This window comes from Arachis ipaensis, chromosome B09 (assembly GCF_000816755.2).
Source record: "Arachis ipaensis cultivar K30076 chromosome B09, Araip1.1, whole genome shotgun sequence".
NCBI classification, from domain to species: Eukaryota; Viridiplantae; Streptophyta; class Magnoliopsida; order Fabales; family Fabaceae; genus Arachis; species Arachis ipaensis.
The window spans coordinates 127,488,710-127,495,674 of NC_029793.2; the positions used below are offsets into that span (position 1 = coordinate 127,488,710).

The 6,965-nt window shown below is 30.8% G+C and overlaps 1 protein-coding gene and 1 long non-coding RNA gene across 4 annotated transcripts in view; both read left to right on the forward strand.

The window, feature by feature from the left end:
- The window catches only part of LOC107617632 (glycine-rich cell wall structural protein 2), a 30,702-nt gene that overhangs the window by 4,638 nt on the left and 19,099 nt on the right, over positions 1-6,965 (forward strand). The window lies entirely within an intron of this gene.
- The window catches only part of LOC107617634, a 20,083-nt gene that overhangs the window by 1,874 nt on the left and 11,244 nt on the right, over positions 1-6,965 (forward strand). The window contains exon 3 of one of the 2 annotated variants that reach the window (XR_002353227.1): positions 5,477-5,492. This is a non-coding gene — a long non-coding RNA (uncharacterized LOC107617634). Of the gene's footprint in view, positions 1-4,808; positions 4,932-5,476; positions 5,493-6,965 lie in introns of those variants that run through there. The other variant, XR_002353228.1, reaches the window with a different exon arrangement.

The window sequence follows — 6,965 nt, forward strand, 5'->3', positions numbered from 1 at the left end:
GTTGCAATTTGGGGGTTTGGTACAAAATCCTTTGAATTCGTGAATTGATGAACATGCATGCTAATCTTGCGGCGCAGGAGAACTCAGAATTTGCTGGTTTCATTCCGTTATTGCTGCGGCGCAGCAGAACTCGTGAATTTGGGATTGTTGTGGCGCAAGAGATTGAACTCGTGAATTTGGGATTGGGATTTCATTCCATTTACGCAGGTGAGTGATGTATAGTTCGTAAGCCAACTTTCATTTTAATTCCTTATTCATATACATTATCTTTCAGTATAACAGAGGAACAACTTCACATTGTTTTTACGATTTTAGTTCCTAAGTTCCTAACTGAATCTACATTATAATAATTCTTATAAGTCAGAATTTCAATTGGATCCCAATTTTTTTTAAGTATATAATATTTACTAATAAATGTAAACAAAATATTTATATTATTTGTTGTGTCATACCCTGTTGAACATGAAACGAATCTACCAGTGGATTTCGCCATTTTGATTATATCTGGTAGAAAAATTTTACTTTTGGTAAATGGTTTTTGATTGGTGAGCTGGTTCTGAATTTTGGATGATGTTGTAGTAACTATGAGTTTGGGTTGGGGAATTTTTTTTTGTTCTCTTCTTGCATACTTTTAATTTTTTTTCCCCTTTAGTAGTCACACTAAACCTTTTGGTTCAGTTATTATTGTCTATTATGAATGGATTTTGAGTGAAAAGCTTTGTTGTATATGATGATTGATGAAGAAGCTTCCCTTTCCATCCACAATTACTTGTTCTATTAGGAATACACAAGCTCAATTACATTCCAGCACTTCCTTTTTATTTTTTCCCTCTTATTTCTCCAATTCAAATCAATTTGCACTTTTTAAAACTTGAATAATTAAAATCCTGTGTGTAGAGCAGTGTCAAAATTGGAAAATAGATTTTATATATAATAGATTTTGATATGTCAAAGTAGTGGAGTTAGCTGTGTTAGCTTTTAGGGAAGTTTGAAGTTAGAGCCGTAGTGGCACTTAAAAGGCATATCTAGTTCTAAAAGACATGCAAACTTTTAAATAATTAAAAGAAAACTGTGATTTTTTAGAGATCTATTGTCATAAAAATAAAATTTGAGTTTCGTAATTTAATTGATTTGTAGTGTTTTCTGCGGTTTTGGTTGGACAACGACATTTTTTCTATTGATTCTATACTATCATGTTGAGTTTCTTGTAAAAGATGAATTCATCTTTTTTATTGAGTTGTGGTGGATTTGACACCGAAAAATGTTTCATTCTCAAGAGATCTAGTCGAATGAAAAAAATTGTTGAGAGACTTGTTCAAGAGTTGCATCATTTTAGGATCTCAAATAAGTTTTTACAGGCGTAAAGTGTTGATGTTAGCTTGTCTCTTCTCTCAATAATAGTGAGTATAGTAAAGATAAATAATTGTGACGTCAGTATTTTTTTTTTATAACAATTTCGTCGGTTTTTGTTGTGTAATTAAGTCTGACGATTGCTCTTGAAAAAAATATTGTTTTAGCTCTCTCTTTATTTGGAATATTTTGCGTTGTGAATTTTTTTTCTTAAAAAATTGGTTTTTGTTTAGAAGTGTGGTTATAAGATAGTCGATATTAAATTTGATTCTATGAATACTTCCTTGTTGCTTTAATTTGATTCCTAACAAGTGTCTTGTGTTGATAGTAATTTACTTGAAAATTAGAAAATTATCGTGTCTTAATTGAGAAGTTCAATTTAATCTTATTCAAAGAGAAGTTAAATGTTGTAGCTGATTTGTTAACTTAAAAAAAATGTGATAGTGGTGAATTTATTAATAAAATTCAGAAATTAAAAATTTTTGCTTCTTGTAAATGTGGTTTTGAATGCAAAATCACTTCTGCGTTTATAAAAAAAAAATAGCCAAATCAAACAATGAAACTTTTAAAAAACTGAAACGTATTTTTTCTCTTCTAATATGTTTGCCAAACACATCCTAAGATGGTTCGATCTAATTTATAAAGTGACAATGGACTGATTGCTACTGTTCAGTGATTTTCATAGAGCTAACACAATGTTCATCATAAATACACACAAGATTCTCTCATTGTAGCTTAATGACACTTTTGATTGCAGATTTGTTTGGCAATGGGACTTGAATCACTCTTGACTCACGCCTATGTTTGATCGTGTAAGTCAAAATTATGTAAGGATATAGAGAAACAAAAAAAAATTGTGAAATAAATAGGAAAAAAAAGCTGGAAAAATGATCTAAAAATTATAAATATAGAGGAAGGAGACAAGAAGTGAGAATATAGAATGATTAGGGGAGCTAATGAGAACTATGGATGGGCTCTTATCCCTGAAGGTGGACTCTCACAGATAAAGCACCCACTTATTTTCTCTGCAATTGGTTTTCTTCTCAGTATCATAACATCAACTTACTATATAGATAAGATAAGAAAATAGTTTTTAGTTTGATTGAGATTGTTCAATATTCCAAGCAAACTGCATATACTCCTTAATAAGAAATTTGAAGCGTCGCAGTGAGCAGTGAAATCTAAACTGAAATCACAGATATTGATATTGTTAGGGATAAGTACTAACTTGCCTTGTTTTGAGGGCATCAGTGGCACAGATCAATAATAAAAAAGCCGCCTCAGAAAAATCTCATGAATTTTGGTCCCTTTTAAGTGGTAGTTTTGTTTGTTTATTACTTTTGAGAATAACTTTGATTAGAAAACATAATAGTAGTAAGTAGTAACAGAGCATAGCAACACATGGAGGCAAAATCTTGGTAGCATTTATTGAGGTAATGGTAATAATGTGTTAAAATATGAGTCTTCACGTTATCATCATACTCTATCACTTGATAATAATTCACATCACTCACTGTCTTACTCTGCCCACCTCCATCTATTTTCATAACTTTACTTTTATTTTTTAAAGTTAGAACTTCCAAGATTATATTATATCACAGGCTCTACTCCGCAACAACTTCAAATCCGTGACTTATTGAGATTTATGATAATATTTTTATTCTTAATTATAAGTCGTTTAATAGTCAAACTAGTCCATGTGAAAAGATTTACGTTGTTCAATTCTGCATACTCCACATATAAAATAGTAATACTCCATTATATGTAGGACTGACCAAAAATCCATTGTTTTTAAAATAAAAAGGGCCTTAAGACAATAGTGAAATACATTTTCATTATTATTTTGCTGCTTGAAAAGGGATAATCGGAAAGGTATAAAAATTTCTAACTGCAATATCAATATCAAGCATTCCCATATTCACGTCCACCAAAATTGACAGATTTCTATATATAATGTGACCATTGACAAGGCCTAAAGAGGCGCATGGATGACCCATGTGGTTTGCATGAATGGCTGCCAAGTTCATGGCTTACCAATTACCAGGATAATATTTTGATTAGCTCATGACTTACCATTAAATCGTCTCACTTCTACTGACCTGAATTGAGTTTCCTGAATCCTGAATTGAGTTTTGAGAAGCAAGATTGCTTCCTTTTATTTTTAGTTACTCAGTTACTCATGCTTTGGATTTGAATTTTGGGCTGTTATCAGATTGCTTTTATTTTCCAAATAAGTTACCGACCTGAATTGAGTTTTTTTTTTATTTTTTTTTCCTTTCATTTTAATTATATCAGTTTAGAATTTATGAAAATAAATCAAGACTAAATATGATTATAGTCTAATCTCTTAGAATTTTACTTGGTAACAAACAGATTGAAGTTTTTGGTTAAAGCTCCCAAGTGGATTTTGTCAAAACATTGATCGTGTCATGGCAAGGTACAATGCATACTTTTTCTTTTCACTTTATTATTATGCTATTAATTCATGTGTAGCTCCACTTTGATTGCTTTATTAGTTATGAAGTTGCAATTTAACTTATTATTTATGTACTATAAATTCTTTGTTTTCCTTAATTTGTTTTGCTTCGGCGAGTTTCTAGTAAAATGTTTAGAGAATTACTTCTAAGACTAGGAACTATTTCCTAACCTAACTACAAGGCTATGAAGTCCATTTCATAGCCCATGCCCCTTATATTTCATAACACCCTTCCTCCTCTACTCTTGTTATCTTCACTTTGCGACCCCTTATAAATTTTTCTCCAAAAAAATTTAATAATTATCGATTAGGTTTTGTGATATGCCGAAGGATTGGATGGATCTACCGAGGTATAGTGAAGAGTATATCAATGGAGTCATCCTACAATCCAGGTAAAATAGTTGGTACTTTAATTGCAAATATATTACTGTTTGTTAAGACATAAGCAAAACAATGAAATTTCAATTGATAATGTTGGAATCTGTCCTCTCTCATGCTGTACAAATACATATCCATTCTAATGTAGGTTCTTGAACTGAATTGAATTTTTTTAGGATATACTGCTGCCAGTTCCATTCTGAACTTCTGAATTTCTGTATTTACAATTCTATTTTTGGCTACTTTGTTTGCTGTAATTTTAAGTTGCTGCAATTCTATTTTCTATAGTTCTGTTTTGTGCAATTTTGTTTTCTGCAATTCTATTCTGTGCAATTATACCTGTTACTATTCTGGTTGCTGTAATTTTGTTTGCTGAAGCAAAATTTAATTATATTGTTCTCTGTTTCTATATGCTAACTTTTTATTCAATTATAGTCAATAACTGAAAAAAATAAGAAACATAAAGAACAGCAAAAGTTTCCACATCGCATGGGGCCAATCAATTTCGAAAGAGTACGAGTAGCTCTGGTATACTTATTTCATATTTGTGCTGGGATTTATTTAGTTAATTTTAGTTATGTTGTTATAGACTTATTTATTTAAGGCTTTATTTTGTAGCGCGCGACAAAGGAAACAAATGAGGAACCAAAAAGGTTTGAAATGTTCCTTGCTACTCAAACAAGTCGGAAAAGGAAGGAAGTTGATCAGGAAACATAAGATGCAATTGTATGAGAATTCATTGAATTACTAATGATTATAAATCAAATTTAGGATACGGTAACTAATTCTATGTCAAATGTTTCTTTTAATTAGGATGAATTCCAAAACCGGCAAGCTGTTGGTGAAACAGATGAGGAAGCTTTTGAGTCTTTATTTGGAAAAAAACAACCAGGTCGGGTTAGGTGCTATGGAAGATCTATTACACGACGTGACTTAAAAAAGTATGCAAAAATTTCTGAACTCAAGCAACAACACCAGGAGGAAGTCACATCTTTGAAGGCTGAACTTGGAGACGTGAAGGCCAAACAGCAGCACCAAGAGGCTGACCTTCATGGATTGCGAAACATGATTAAGTTACTAGTTCAGCGATCTGAACCTGGAATGACGCCGAAAGAAATTGAAGCTTTGTTACAAGATGCCCAACACTCTCCAATTAATGCAAATAGCGCTCATGGATCAACACATATTCCAAACATAAATATGGTATGACCAGTTTTTTCTTATTCCCTAATATTTGTTTACATATTGTTAATTGTTAATTAGGATTTTGAGTTTAAAATTTTTATTTGTTAGAACTTAGGAGGATGCCATATTTTTTTAATTTGAACTGAAATTGAAGAAGATGGAAGCTGTGATTTGGTTTTTTCGGTTTTGTTTTTTCATTATGTAATTTTAATATTATTGTTATCAGGGTGAAAGCTGTAATTTTTCTGGTTTTTCTGGATTTTCTAATTTTTCTGGTTTTGGTTTTCTGATTTTTCTGATTTTTCTGATTTTAGTTCCCATTTAGTATGAAGTTGTGTTAGTCCATTTTTTAGTTGTCCTTTATGGTGATTTATAGTATCCCCTTGAATGTGATTGTTATTTTAAAGCAAAAGACTTTGGTGATATGAAAAGTAGAGTAGTTTCAATTATCCTATGCCTCTCGGATATTGTATGTGTTATTAATCTGTTAATTACTTTTTTCTTGTTGTACTTTTTCAAATTATAATTAATTTTCTATATAATTATGCAGGATAATTCTGAAGATGCGAATGAAGATTGAGATGCTTATCATGATGGTTTATTGACAAAGATGGAAATTGAAAGATGTATGTATGGTTGATGATGATGTCTTTTATTAGAAGCTAAGATACATTTATATGATATAATATTTTGATTTTTCCTAGTTTATTAGTAGTAAACTCTAAGTGCATTATATGAGTATACTTATTCTAGTTTGAGATGTATGAATGCTCAAAATTATGATCATTCCAATATTTTTGGTTCATTGTATAATTATATTTTGTTTCAGTATAATTTTTATTGTTTAAAGATTATTGTATGGTATTATTATATATGTATATATTTATATATATAAACAGAAATTAAAAAATAATGAGGACAAAAGGCTACACTTATATAAAGTAGCTATAGGTATACTATTTGCTACATTTATAAAGTGATGCAGTAGCCCTGAAAAGTGTAGCCTATTCTTTAGAATTATGGTAACTATTAGTGCTGAAAAGCGTAGCCTTAGGTCCTGAACAGCATCACTTAAAAAGCGTACCCTATTCTCAAAGGCGAGAAGCGTAGCCTTTGCTACAGAAAAGCGTAGCCTTTGAGAATAGGCAACACTAGTATAGGCATCGCCTACAAAAGTGTCTCCAAAGCCTAAAAAGCGTAGCCTTTTCCTAAGGCATCATTTTTTTTCGTTTTTGGCTACATTTTTCAAGTGTACTTGAATGGGTGTTTTTCTTGTAGTGGTGAGAATAATTGAAACATATAATCTGATTTGTTAGTATAATTAATAGTAGGATAACATTGAATCACTTTTATAAATGTTAAGGATACAAATAGGACGATTTAAACGTTAGGGACACATATAGGACTTATCCCAAACGTTGAAGACAAAAACGATACTTTATTCTATGAACATGTATAAATATTTGTGGCTTTAAATACTTATTAAGTTTTGCCACTTATTTTGTACATGGAAATTTTTTTTTTCATAAAATTATCTCCTCTGAGTCTTTAACTAATTTATATTTAGGATAAATAT